General features: G+C 56.1%; 1 long non-coding RNA gene across 1 annotated transcript; it reads right to left on the reverse strand.

The window, feature by feature from the left end:
* Positions 1–6,205: 6,205 nt before the first annotated feature.
* On the reverse strand, positions 6,206–13,747 carry LOC135975510 (uncharacterized). The gene is made up of 2 exons (XR_010592454.1): positions 13,571–13,747; positions 6,206–6,496 (listed from the first exon to the last, which is right to left on the reverse strand). It is a non-coding gene; the product is annotated as an uncharacterized LOC135975510 (long non-coding RNA).
* Between the last annotated feature and the right edge of the window lie 645 nt (positions 13,748–14,392).

A 14,392-nucleotide genomic window follows, 5' to 3' on the forward strand; every position in this document is an offset into this window, starting at 1 on the left:
TACAACACGTTAGGGAAGATTCTAGGCATCAATGATCTGATCATTGGGTTGATGGCGGTAAACAGATTCCCAGATGATACCAGACACCTCTGTGTTCCTGGGGAACCAGGGTGCAGTATCCAGCCAGACTCATGAAAGACACACACACACACACACACACACACACACACCCCACCCACCCACCCCCCCGCAGGCTCTGCTTAAACCAAAACCCATCAGAAAAAGAAAACTTGCAGAGAGCAGTGAAGGGCATTGGGAGACACACCTAGACCCCTCCTGACAAGGGTGACAAGATTAAGACATCTCCATTAGCATACAGAATGGAGAGCAAAGACAACTTCCCCAGCCTCATCTGCATAAAAGATGGGACAGGAAGACATCTCAATTTACATACAGAATGGAGAACAAAGAACCACACTGAATTCTGGGACCAGAAAAAGCAGGGAAGCACTGCATCCTGGGAATCTCTGCTCCAGATGCTAATGAATCTACACCTGCACACACCCAGCTCAGCAGTTATCAGACCAATTCTAGTCATGAATCCTTAATTGATATCCAAATACTGAAGCAGCCTAGTTGCATTGTGAGCTCCCTGGAAGAAACCATCACCCATAGCCCAGAGTGATCAGCTCCTATTGTCTAGTCTAAAGAAAACTCTTGAGTCATCAGCTTACCTAGAAACAAATCTAGTGTTCTCCCTTCAACCATTGTATTTTCTCTACAAAAATCCCTACTCACCCTCTAGTCAGGGTTCTGATGCTTAGATCCACACTATGCATCAGTTCCACTGGAACTCCATCTCCTGACTGATCGTGCTGGGGGCTCTGCCTGTCTCCTGCCCTCAGAACCCTCAGCTACCACCATCACCTGGGAACCCCGACCAGTTCAAGCCTCATGGAGTGGGTGAGACCCCCCCCCTTTCTCTCTCTCTCTCTCTCTGTTTTCCTTTCTACCTTAGGTATTAACCTTTAATCATGTATGTTATGTTGGTTTAGTCCTCCTTGTGTAGTTATTACTATTATTCAATAAATAACTTCTATGGTTAAGTTGGTTGCTTCTCTCTCTCTTGCTGAACTTTACTCGTTTGTGTTTTTAGCTTCCCCCATTCACTCTACAGCAACGCTTCTTTTACCTAAGCTAAAGATCCCTGCAGCGCCCAAAATACTGCGGGGTTTGCTCATCGAGTAGGTTACTGCCAGTACAATTCTCTTGGGGGAGTGGGGATAGGGACAGGGACGTGCTGAATCTGGGACACATAAGGGTACCAGCTTGAAAGTGCTGCTTGACCCAGTCCATGGAGCCCAGGGGCATATAAGGAGAGACAGCTTGAAAGTGCTGCTTCCGCCAGCCCAGTGAGTCCAGAGACATATAAGGGGTCAGCTTGACAGTGCAGATTGACCCGGTCCACTCAGACTTGCTCCGTTAATGTACGTGTGGGTGTTCATCCAGTTCTGGGGTGGGAGTAACCCAGCCCTAGGGACCCTAGGTCCTGCAAGATAGCTCCATTGGGAGGGGACTTGCAGAAGGGAGAAGTAGAGCTCCATATGTAAACACAAGTGACACAAGCAGTACATTGACAGGATTACAGAACCCCCTTCCCCAGGGGAGTAACCCGAATAAATGAGCATACCCCAAAGTAATGGGCAAATCTGGTAACAAACTGGTGGAGAATGCAGGCAGCACGTGACTCTAATCACGTGGTAATTGTTGAGTAGTTGCTGTGGAGTGGGGAAACTGAGGCACAGACCCGAGTAAGCTTTCTTTCTGTTCTTTTTTCAGACCAAGCTCCTTTAGCAAGGTCTCTCTCTCTCATACACTATTTAGTAACCTTCTGATAAGAATTGTGCTTAGAATACCTGTAGAACTGTGAAATAAGGAGTTAAGAGTAGAGCCTTCAAAGTAAAGGTGTTAGAAAGAGCTGTTGGTGGGGATCATTAGTGAAATAAGGAAATAGAGATGGCTGAAAAAGACCTTTTTGCCTCTCGCTTGAGACAGGAGAAAACCAACAGGTTAGAGAGATGGGTAATAAAAAAGGGGAAATGCCCCTGGGAAAGGGGGTGTTTTAAGGGGGAGAATCCCCTGACTGAAGCTAGTCTGAGCTTGGAACAATATTGCACAACCGTTAAGCCACGTGGCAGTGCAAAGGATGCAGCTGCTGCATGGGCATTATTTGATGCATGTCTGGACATGGTTGAAATGGTAAAGAGAGGGCAGGAATTAGAGCTGGAGAAAAAGCAGTTACAACAACGTTTGAATAAATGTGAGAGACGGGTGTGAGTTGATAGCAGAAAAGCTCAGAATGGTGACTGTACTCAGAGATATACAAGAGGAGAGAGACAAGGCCAGCAGGACTGCAGAACAGTAGAGGAAAGAGTTAACACACACAAAAGTTCTGTTAGAAGAAGCAAGAGCAGCAACTCGCTTCTTGGCAGAAGAGAACAGGGCAGCGAAGGCAGCAGCCGACCATCAGGAGCGTGAGGCAAAGATTAGTAACTTGCGTGCCCAACTTAGTGCCCATAAGGGGGTGGTAGCAGCTGTAAGGTTAAGAGAGGATTGTGATTTGGAGCCCCCTGGGAAAACAAAGATACCCCCTGATGCTGTCCCACAAAACCCATTTAACCCCGATTGGCCACACAGGCATAATGTTGCCCGTTTCCACAAGGGAGGTTAAGCGCATAGTTGCAGGAGCTGATCTTCCCACAACAGAGCTGGCCACGGATGTAGTAAGGTGGTCTCCTAGTCCAGCCAAGGCTATTGCTGAGAGACTGGGGCCACTGAACCGTGACACAGCCGTTGCATGGTTGGCCCGTGTTTGGCAAATGTACCCCTCTGCTGATGGCATGGACTTAACCCAATTGGCTCAGTTATGCGCCTCTCCTTGTGATGCAGATGCTCTAGACATAGGCATAGGTTCTTGGGAGCGGACTGCCCCTGCACCCGGGAATGGATGATAAGTGCTCTTAAAATATTACTGCCTGCATCTTCCCTTAAGAAACTGTATATAATGGAAGAGCAGAAACCAGGAGAGGCCCCAGAAGCTTACCTAATTGGAAAGAAAATGCTGGCAGCTCTCTCTGATTCCTTACCCCAGACGGAAGAGAATGGGATTATCACTTGCCAGTATCAGGGACATGAATTAGTACAGAGCACTTATGCAGGACTAAATTCTCAGACAAAATTGACCATGCGGACTGTGGATTTAGAACACCTAACCTGGAGTAAACTAGTGGCAAAAATCAAACAAGCAGGAGATTTGCTGCGAGAAACTGGTGTCTTAAAAAGACAAGTCAGCAAAAAGACTACCTCAGAGCCTGTGCAGGCTATCACATTTACAAATAATGGTTCTCACTCTGCCAGGCACCCTCCCAATCTTAATTCCCCTACCTCCCACAACCCTGGGCAGCGTCGACCCAAGGAGACCCTTAGGAACATGATTTGGAAGGAGCTGGTGAATTTAGGGAAGGATATGGGAAAATATGATTGCCAGCCCCTCAGCATCCTGCTTAATGCTTTGTCTCAGGTCATGTGGAAAACGGAGTTAAAGCAGAGATCTCCCCCACAACCCACTGCCCCGGTACAGAGTCCATCCCCCACGTCCACTCCCTGTCAGATCCCTGCCCCCTCTTCTGAGTGGAGGCTCTGGGAGTCTGACGATCAGTAGGGGTGCCCGGTTCCCCACGGGCCTCCCCAGCTGATCGCAAGACGTCAGTGTGATGTATGGAGGAGACCCACTGTGAGGGCTACAGTGGGGAACCCAGGGATGTTAGCCCAATTGCCAGCAGACAGGATCTCCGAAGGGAGACCCACCACTAAACAGGTTCAGCTCAACGGGTATGAGGGAGAAACTGTCTCCCGTGGTTTGTCTCTTGGGAGTGGTGATTTGCCTGTTAAGAAAGCCATCCCAATCTACCAGTGTTTGTCTATGAAAAGCCATGTGGTCTGTGACAACGGGGAGGGAAGTTCAAACTGTTTGTCTAGTCAGAAAAGCAGTTTAACTGCCAGGGGAGAAACTGTCTCCAGTGTTCTGTCTGTGGAACAGGCAGAAAGGACCTCTCCGTTTATGCTGACTGAGGATTTGTCAGTTGTGCGAGATGTGATTCTGGACTCAACTAAAACCCAGGAAGGAAGTGTTCTTAGGACTGTGTCTGTTGGGGGCAATGACTTGCCCGTGGAAGGAGATATCCCAATCTCCAAAAGTTTGTCTGGAAACAAAGGGGAAGAAATTCCAAACCTGGTGACTGTTAAGAATGGCAGTTTATCTGCTGGGGGAGAGTTTGTCTCCAATCTTCTCTCTGAGGAGCAGACAGAATGTGTCTCTCAGCTTACGCAGATTGAGGATATGTCAGTTGTCTCAGAAGTCGTTCTAGACTCAACTGAACCCAGAAAGATGCTCAGGAAGATGTTTCTGTAGAGCAACCCCTAGCTGAAAAGGGAAAGGAAACATTTCTGGGGAAAATGAATTATTGCCTAAAAGTGCTCCTGAAGGAGTAAAACCTCATGCTAGCTTTTGCAAGCAGTTTGCTGCAACTGAAGGGTGTGGAAGTGAGTTGATGGAGTTACCTCAGAATGAATCCTTGCCTGTAGCAAGCAACAGTGTAGGTGCTGAGGAATTTGGTTCAGTTTCTAGCTGCCAAAGTTTCTCAACTTTGTATGAATCCACTGACTTTGTTTTAGAAAAATCCAGGGTGGAAGCCATCCCTACTAAAACCAACACTGCCTCTGTCACTGCTAAACAGCTCTTTACACACACCTGGGATGGCCGCTGCTCTATTGTGAATCGGGCCAGCCCCAGTGTGTGTCAGGTAGAAATCCTGAATGGGAGAAATGGAAAACCCTGGCGGAAATGTTTTCATTCTTCACAGCTCAAAAAATGGAAGGATAAACCACCTGACCCTCAAGACTGTCTTCTCCATTCTGTCGGCCACCCTTCTTGGCCATCAAGAAGGAACGGCTTTGAGCCGTTGGAAAATACGCATCGAGTGGGCTGGTCAGTGCCTACCCCGATGTTGAGACAGGAAAAGGCCAGAAAAATCCTTAACTTATTATGGCCACCCTTACGTAGGTCACTGCTTCATGTTCACCCTGTAATATTGGTCCCCGTCTCTCCCAGTATATACGGGGGGAGTGTGTGAAGTTTTTCTCTCTTCTCTGCCCCCTCACAGGTCCCGTACACAAGTGACACAAGCAGTACATTGACAGGATTACAGAACCCCCTTCCCCAGAGGAGTAACCCAAATAAATGAGCATACCCCAAAGTTATGGGCAAATCTGGTAACACAGAAGGCTCCCTCCCTCCCTCTTCCCAAGAGCCACCCTCATCCTCTCTCCCCTTTCTGCTCCTGCATCCTCTGCAAACTTTCGAAGACGGATGCCACGTGATGGCCTTCGCTCATGGGGATGTTGCCTAGTGGTCAGGGTTTCGGCCCTTTGGGGGGGGAAGGGCATGGCAGATGATGGGGGAGCCCAGGGCTATTGTCCAAAGTTCACAGTTTATCACAGGAAGCTCTGAAGGGTGCTTGGCACCTCTTCGCGGCCAGGCGTGGCATGGCAGCTCTCTCCTTCTTGGGGTGGCAGCTGCCTCTGTAACGCTGACAGATCTCCGTCGGCAACTCGTCGGTGGCCGGGATCGAACCAGAGACCTCTGGAGCTTAGTGCATGGGCCTCTAGAGCATGAGCTAAAAGCCACCTGGCTGTTAGCTATGGCTGTGGAGAAGACTGGTTTTATCTCTCCCTCTAAGTGGTCTTGGTGCCACTAGCTGGGACCCACCACCACACCCACAAGCTGCGTGGTTAAATACTTCCCCTAGCTGAGGAAGCGCGTCCTGAGTTCCCAGTTGTAATCCCGGATGACCCCTGTAATGATGCGGCCTCTGGCAGGACCCTACCGAGAGTATCAATTCCGGACAAATTGCTTGGACCAGGGCAGTTACAGCCCAAGGCTGGGTGTCCTTTACTATTAAAGCCACAGCAGCCATGCAGAGAGGACTTTGGTTTGACCCCACTGGCTAATCGGACGTCATACAAGCAATTCCGTCAGAGATTCCAGTTCCCTTGGATCACCACCAGCACCGCTCCATATGGGGATGAACGGTTATGAAAACCAATACCCCAGGAAAAGAAAAAGGGTTCTCTCAAAGGACCAAGCCCCACATCCAGGTCAATAGACAAGTCAGATCTTACCCACAAATCACACTGTTGCCAATCCTTCAGCATATAAAATCTAAAGGTTTATTCATAAAAAGAAAGAAAGAAAGAGGAGAGTTAAAATTGTTAAAGGAATCAATGACATACAGAAATGGCGAAGTTCTTGCTTCAGGCTTGTAGCGGTGATGGAATAAACTGCAGGCACAAATCAAGTCTCTGGAGTACATCCACAGCTGGGATGGGTCATTCAGGCCATTGTCAGAGTTCAGTTGGTAGCAAAGTTCCTCCCGAAGGGAGGGGTTTCCAGGGCCTTTTCTATCCTCTGCCATGTGGAAGGACCCCTTTGTTCTTACTGTGGAAAAGCACAGCAGGAAGGTGGAGTTTGGAGTCACATGGGCAAGTCACATGTCCATGCGTGAGTCCCTTCTTTACAGGTAGAGCAGCCATTGCTCACTTGCTACCTTGAACGTTCCCAGGAAGGCGTCTCCTACGTGGATTGGAGTCTCCCAAGCTCCACTGTGAGTTAAGGGATTCTTGATTGGGCACTTAATCCGAAAATTCCTTTCTCAAGAAACTGACCAAATGCTTCACGAATGCTACTTAGAACCAAACACATTGCGATACACCTGCATAGCCAATACTCATAACTTCAAATACAAAAGTGATACACACGTACAGACAGCATCATCATACCCAGCAAATTACAACCTTTCCATAGACACCTCACATGACCTCCTGCGTACAAGATTTGGTGCAACTCTAGGGCCTTGGTTGCAGCAAGGATCGATACGGTCACAGTTCATGTCACAACCCCCCACTCAGAACGCCGAGAGACCCCGGTCGTCAGCTGGCAGGATCCAACCTGGGGGCTTCGTGCATGAGCCTCTCCAGCAGGAGCTAAAAGCCAACGGGCTAGTAGCTAAGGCTATGGGGCTGACTCCTTTAATTCTCTCTCTAGGTGGTCTCAGCGCCACTAGCTGGGACAGACACCACACCCTGGTGCAACAGGAGCAGGTCCTCCCCTCCCTCCGGGCGAGGGACCTTCAGGCAGTAGCTGAGGGAGAGATCCTGCTTCCTTCAGTGCTTCTCTCCCGGGTCCCAGCAGGGCTGGACGGCCTTTTCTCCCTGTGCTGTGGGGAGCAGGTCCTGGGGACGAAGCGTCTCCAGACGCTCTCAAGGACTCATTTTTAAACATATTTTTGATCAGTGAATTGGGAGATAACGTAGAATCACTGCTTCTAAGATTGGCGGGTGACAAAATACTGCCGAGTGGTAACGACTGATGAGGAGAGCGGGATGGCGAGTTATATTCCCTGGTGGAGCCCAGGGGCCTGGCTCCACCAATATTTGGGCCGGGTCTCCCCCCCGGCCTCACCTGCCGCCCCCACGCGCCTTTCCCTTGGTGCCCCCACGCACCTCCCCGGGGCCATGGAGCAGAGCGTCCCTGCTTCTCCTGTGCAGATCCATGCTGCCTACCTGGATCAACTGCCGCCTCAGGGTCCTAGGGGCCCCTTTCTCCCTAAGCCTGAGCCTGCCCTTCCCCCTCAGACACTTCCCTTTTTCGGCAGGACCCTCCACCAGCACAGCCCTTCCCCCCCCGCCCGCCCGCAGTCACCGCTCCTGCCCCACGCTAAAATCTAAAGGTTTATTCAGAAAGAGAAAAAGATATAGATGAGAACTAGAATTGGCTTCTGCGTACAGACAGCGGCTCTTGTCTTCCACAATGTGGACTCCGCTCTAACCACTAGACCCCACTCCCCTCCCAAGGCTGGGGATAGAACCCGGGAGTCCTGACTCCCAGGCTCCCCTGCTCTAAGCACCACTCCCCTCCCAAGGCCAGGGATAGAACCCAGGAGTCCTGAGCCCCTAACTCGTGCTCCAGCTGGGGAGGGAGGGGGGCTATAAATTCTGATAGCTCAATTCACACCCCCTGGCACTGAAGGACCCCACTGAGCTGAGGCTGGGGGGCCGCAGGGGTGGGCTGGCTCAGCTGAGTGGAACAGCCCCTGGGGCCCTAATAGGGACCAGAACCCGGTTACATTGCAGCTCTCGTGAGCCCAGCAATTGCCAGCCGATACAGAGCCCCTACAAAGGTGGCAGAAATAGAACACCCTGGCAATGACTGACAACGGCTCCCGCCCATCACAGCGCGGCAGGCGGGACTGGTAGCCTAGGAAACGCTTTGATTGATAAAAACTCCCCTCTTCCCCACCCCCCCCTCACAGGAGGGAAGCCAGCTGTTTATCCTGCTGCCAGATGTTTCAGGGTGTTTTCCACTGGGAGGGGAGGGGGGAGCACAGGCAGAAGGAACGAGGTGCACGCAATTGTGTCTGTACACAACCAAACACGAGTCCTGACGGTATCAGAACTGGTGTTTCACTCGCGCCCCAGATTCCCGCATGTGTGTTTTTCACTGAGATCAGGGCCCCCCGTCATGCTGGGCAAACCTCCCCCGCCCTCTTCAAGTGAAATCAGTGCCCCCCGCGTGCCCGGTACTGCATGGACCCGACTTGCCCTTCCCTGACTGAGACTGGGACCCCCGTCATGCCAGACACTGCATGGACCCCCCCAGCCAAAACCAGATCCCCCACTGCTCCAGGTGCTGCACAGACCCCAGCTCCGCGACCAAGATTAGGGCCTACCATTGTTCCAGATGCTGGGCAGACACACAGTGAGACAGTCCCTGCCCTGCAGAGCTGACAGTCTAAACAGACAAAGGATAGTTCTCCCCATTTTATAGATGGGGAAACTGAGGCCCAGATGCAGCATCTGAGGCGGAGCTGGGAACAAAACCAAGATCTCCTGGGTCCCAATCCAGTGCCTCACTACATGGCCCAGTCCCCACTGGTTCTGTTGACAGGCCAGGGTCATTCCCCTTCCACCTCTCTCTGCCAGTGATAAAGCGTCCGTCAACTCTGCCCCATCCCTGCGTTCGATCTGGCTGTTTGCAGAAGACTGAGTAAACTTAACCCTGGTTCTTTCCCTCCGCCCCTCGGAACATTTTCCCCCTCTACTAAAAAGGACAGCAATTCACTCCAGACCCGTCAAAAACATTTGAAAAAGACGTTTCAAGGGCCTCCAAATGAAATGGAAAGTAATTGCAAGTGCTCCGCTGTTCTCCAACTGAAAAGTACTTGTAAGTGCCTCCCCTCCCCCAATTCCTTTGCCAAATGTTTGCCATTTTATAGCCATTTTCTCTATATTTTTTAAAAACTCCCCAGTCTCGGTATCTGTACAGTTGCTCCTAGAAGCGCCAAAGAAGGATCAACAGCCCACAGCGCCAGGGGCTGTACAAACCAGGGCCAAGATGACAAACCTTGTCTCTGAGAGCTGAGCAAGGGCTCTGAGCTCCTGCGAAACCACGTTGTAGCCACTTGGCTGGTGGGTCCGGCTCACTGAGGGTCGCCAGGTTTGGGAAGAGGAATTCCCCCAGCTCAGACTGGCAGGGACCCTAGGGTAGGGTTACCATACGTCCGGATTTTCCCAGACATGTCCGGCTTTTTGGGCTCCAAATCCCCGTCCGGGGGGGAATCCCAAAAAGCCGGACATGTCCGGGAAAATCGGGACATGCGGGGCCGGCTGTGCGGGTGCTCGGGGGCCTGGCTGGCGGTGCGGTGCTGGGCCGGGCCGGGGGCTCGGGGGCCAGGCCGGGCCGGCAGAGCGGTGCGGGGCCGGGCCGGGGGCTCCGGGGCCGGGCTGGCGGTGCGGTGCCGGGCCGGGGGCTCGGGGGCCGGGCCGGCGGTGCCGGGCCGGGGACTCGGGGGCCAAGCCGGTGGTGCCGGGGGCCGGGACAGCGGTGCGGTGCCGAGGGCCGGGGGTGCTCGGCCGGGGGCCTGGGGGCCGGGCCGGGGACAGGCAGTGCTGGGCGGGCCGGGGGTGCTCGGCCGGGCCCGGGGCCGGCACCCCAGGGCCCGAGCCAACCCAGGCTGGAAACGCCGGGAGGGGCAGCCTGGGCCGCGCCTCCTCCCCCCACACCCCTCCTTACCTGCTTCAGGCTTCCCGCGAATCAAATGTTTGCGGGAAGCAGGGGAGGGGGCGGAGACTTTGGGGAGGGGGCGGAGTTGGGGCGGGGCGTGGGCGGGGCCGGGGCCCCGTGGAGTGTGCTCCTTTCGGAGACACTAAATATGGTAAGCCTACCCTAGGGCAGACTTCACCTCCCTCTGCAGCGTGGATCACCTGGGCACATCTCAGCTAATCCGTTCCCTGGCACCGCGAGGGCCTCAGGCATTGGGGCCCCCTCAGTTTTGCCTGTTCTCTGCCTGATCCCACTCAACGCAGAGTTAACTGGGTGAAACTGACCGGCCTGCGCTCTCCAAGTCAGACCAGATGATCTCAGGGTCTCTCTGGATCTACCAAACAAACTGGGGGAGTTGGCAACACAGAGCACAAAGGGGACAGGCTGGAAACAGAGATGCCAGGTCATCAGCAGGGCTGAGGCAGCAGGAAAGGACTAAGCAGAGAGTGCACAACCACAGGGCTCTCCCATGGAGCGGGAAAGCACAGAGGGCCTAGGAGGCTGGGGTATGCCCCATGGGATAGGGGCACAGGGCTGCAGCATGGCATAGTGGTGTGGGCACAGCACAGGGGGCAGCAGGGTGGAACACAGCGCATGGGATTGGGGCAGCGGAGCTATTGTACGGGGGGCTGGGGCAGTTGGGGGACTAGTGCGCAGGGAGGGCAGGAGCACGGATGTCACTGCACAGGGAGACTGAGGAAAGGGGGCTATAGCACAGGGGTGTTGCAGTAGGGAGCAGGGGAGGTTCATGCAATGGGGCTGGGGCTGCAATAGGAAGCACGGGTCATGCAATGGGGCCGGGCTGTTGCAGTGGGGAGCAGGGGTTGCAGTGGGCAAAGGGGAATCATGCACTGGGGCCAGGTGTTGCAATGGGGGGAGGGGAGTCATGCAATGGGGCCGGGGTGTTGCACAGGGAGCTGGGGTTGCAGTGCGGCGAGGGGGAGTCATGCAATGGGGCAGGGGTTACAGTGGGGCTAGGGGGAGTCATGCAATGTGGCCAGGGTTGCAGTGAAGGGAGGGAAGTCATGCAATGGGGCCGGGGATTGCAGAAGGAGCTGGGCTTGCAGTGGGGCAAGAGGGGAATTCATGCAATGGGGCCGGGGGTTCCAGTGGGGGAAGGGGAGTCATGCCATGGGACAAGGGGTTGCAGTGGGGGAAGGGGAGTCATGCAATGGGGCCGGGGATTGCAGAAGGAGCTGGGCTTGCAGTGGGGCAAGAGGGGAAGTCATGCCATGGGGCCGGGGGTTGCAGTGGGGGGAAGGGAGTCATGCCATGGGGCCGGGGGTTGCAGTGGGGGGAAGGGAGTCATGCCATGGGGCCGGGGGTTGCAGTGGGGACCAGGGGTTGCAATGGGGGGAGGGCGAGTCATGCAGTGGGAAGCAGGGGGGGTTGCAGAGGAGCGAGGGGGAGTCATGCCATGGGGCCAGTGGTGGGGAAGGGGGAGTAATACCATGGGGCGGGGGGTTGCAATAGGGCGAAGGGGGAGTAATGCCATGGGGCGGGGGGTTGCAATAGGGCGAAGGGGGGAGTAATGCCATGGGGCGGGGGGTTGCAATAGGGCGAAGGGGGAGTAATGCCATGGGGCGGGGGGTTCCAATAGGGGAAGGGAGAGTCATGCAATGGGGCCGGAGGCTGCAATGGGATGCAGGTGGCTTGCAGAGGAGCGAGGGGGAGTCATGCCATGGGGCCGGTGGTGGGGAAGGGGGAGTAATGTCATGGGCAGGGGGTTGCAATGGGGGAAGGGAGAGTCATGCAATGGGAAGCAGATGGGTTGCAGAGGAGCGAGGGGGAGTCATGCCATGGGGCGGGGGGTTGCAATGGGGGCAGGGGGAGTTATACCATGGGGCGGGGGGTTGCAGTGGGGCAAGGGGGAGTCATGCCTTGGGGCGGGGGGTTTCAGACAAGGGGGAGTCATGCCATGGAGAGAGGGGTTGCAAGGGGGGGAGGGGGAGACATGCCATGGGGCAGGGGGTTGCAATGCAGGGAGGGGGAGTCATGCCATGGGGCGGGGGGTTGCAATGGGGCGAGGGGGAGTCATGCCATGGTGCCAGTGGTGGGGAAGGGGGAGTCATGCCATGGGGTGGGGGGTTGCAATAGTGCCAAGGGGAGTCATGCGATGGGGCGGGGGGTTGCAATGGGGGGAAGGGGAGTCATGCCTTGGGGCGGGGGGTTGCAGACGAGGGGGAGTCATGCCATGGGGTGAGGGGGTTGCAATAGGGCGAGGGGGAGTCATGCCATGGGGTGGGGGAGTCATGCCATGGGGTGGGGGGTTGCAATGGGGGTAGGTGGAGTCACACCTTGGGTCGGGGGGTTGCAATGCTGGGAGGGGGAGTCATGCCATGGGGCGTGGGGTTTCAATGGGGGGAGGGGGAGTCATTCCTTGGGGCAGTGGGTTGCAATGGGGGGGAGTCATGCCATGGGGTGGGGGGTTGCGATGGTGCTAGGGGGAGTCATGCCATGGGGCAGGGGGTTGCGATAGGGGGAGGGGGAAGTCATTCCTTGGGGTGGGGGGTTGCAATAGGGTGAAGGAGAGTCATGCAATGGGGCGGGGGGTTGCAATAGGGCGAGGGGGAGTGATGCCATAGGGCGGGGGGTTGCAATGGGGGGAGGGGGAGTCGTGCCTTGGGGCAGGGGGTTGCAATGCAGGGAGGGGGAGTCATGCCATGGGGCGGGGGGTTGCAATGGGGCGAGGGGGAGTCATGCCATGGTGCCAGTGGTGGGGAAGGGGGAGTCATGCCATGGGGTGGGGGGTTGCAATAGTGCCAAGGGGAGTCATGCGATGGGGCGGGGGGTTGCAATGGGGGGAAGGGGAGTCATGCCTTGGGGCGGGGGGTTGCAGACGAGGGGGAGTCATGCCATGGGGTGAGGGGGTTGCAATAGGGCGAGGGGGAGTCATGCCATGGGGTGGGGGAGTCATGCCATGGGGTGGGGGGTTGCAATGGGGGTAGGTGGAGTCACACCTTGGGTCGGGGGGTTGCAATGCTGGGAGGGGGAGTCATGCCATGGGGCGTGGGGTTTCAATGGGGGGAGGGGGAGTCATTCCTTGGGGCAGTGGGTTGCAATGGGGGGGAGTCATGCCATGGGGTGGGGGGTTGCGATGGTGCTAGGGGGAGTCATGCCATGGGGCAGGGGGTTGCGATAGGGGGAGGGGGAAGTCATTCCTTGGGGTGGGGGGTTGCAATAGGGTGAAGGAGAGTCATGCAATGGGGCGGGGGGTTGCAATAGGGCGAGGGGGAGTGATGCCATAGGGCGGGGGGTTGCAATGGGGGGAGGGGGAGTCGTGCCTTGGGGCGGGGGGTTTCAATGGGGGGAGGGGGAGTCATGCCTTGGGGCGGGGGGTGGCAATGGGGGAAGGGGGAGTCGTGCCTTGGGGCGGGGGGTTTCAATGGGGCCGGTCCCTCCCCCCCGCACCTGGAGATGAAGTTCTTGGAGCAGCTGACGGAGGGGCTCAGGCCGCACATGTCCCAGTACCCGGGGTCCCGCTCCCGCGAGCTCTCCACCTGCAGCGCGTACACGGAGAGCGCCAGCCCCAGCGCGCCCAGCACGAGCCCCAGCGCCCGCTCCCAGCCTGGCGTCGCCATCGCCTCCTGCCCCCATGCACCGGGACCGGGATCACTCCCACTGGCGCGCGCACCTGCCAATCAGGAAACGGCTGCGGCCCATTGGCTGCCTCTTCAGAAGGTGGGATGTGGAAGCAAGGGATTCTGGGACGTGTAGTTTTATGTAACCAGTGAAGGAGAAGGGAGAGATCTGGCGCCTGGGGGGGTCTAGTGGTTGGACCAGAGCCCTGGGGTAACAGGGGGCTCCTGGGGCTATTTAAAGGGCCGGAGCTCCAGCTACCTCTGCTGCCTCAGTCCTCTAAATAGCCGCGAGAGCCCCACAGCTTCCCCAGGGCTCTGGCAGCTATTTAAAGGGCCAGGGTGGTAGAAGCAGGGGGGCCCTGCCCTACCTGCAGCCAGCCCCTGCTGCACCCCCTGCCCTGCCTCCAGCCCCACACCCCCTGCCCTGCCTGCAGCCAGCCCCCGCTGCACCCCCTGCCCTGCCTCCAGCCCCTGTCTCCAGCCAGATCCTTCCTGCTGCCAGTCTCGCACCCCCTGCCTGCAGCCAGCCCTTGCTGCACCCCCTACCCTGCTCGCACCAGCCCGTGCCTGCAGCCAGCCCCTGCTGCACCCCCTGCCCTGCCTCCAGACCCGCACCCCCTCTCCTGCCCGCAGCCAGCCACTGTCTCCAGCC

Source organism: Chrysemys picta, chromosome 13 (assembly GCF_011386835.1).
Source record: "Chrysemys picta bellii isolate R12L10 chromosome 13, ASM1138683v2, whole genome shotgun sequence".
NCBI classification, from domain to species: domain Eukaryota; kingdom Metazoa; phylum Chordata; order Testudines; family Emydidae; genus Chrysemys; species Chrysemys picta.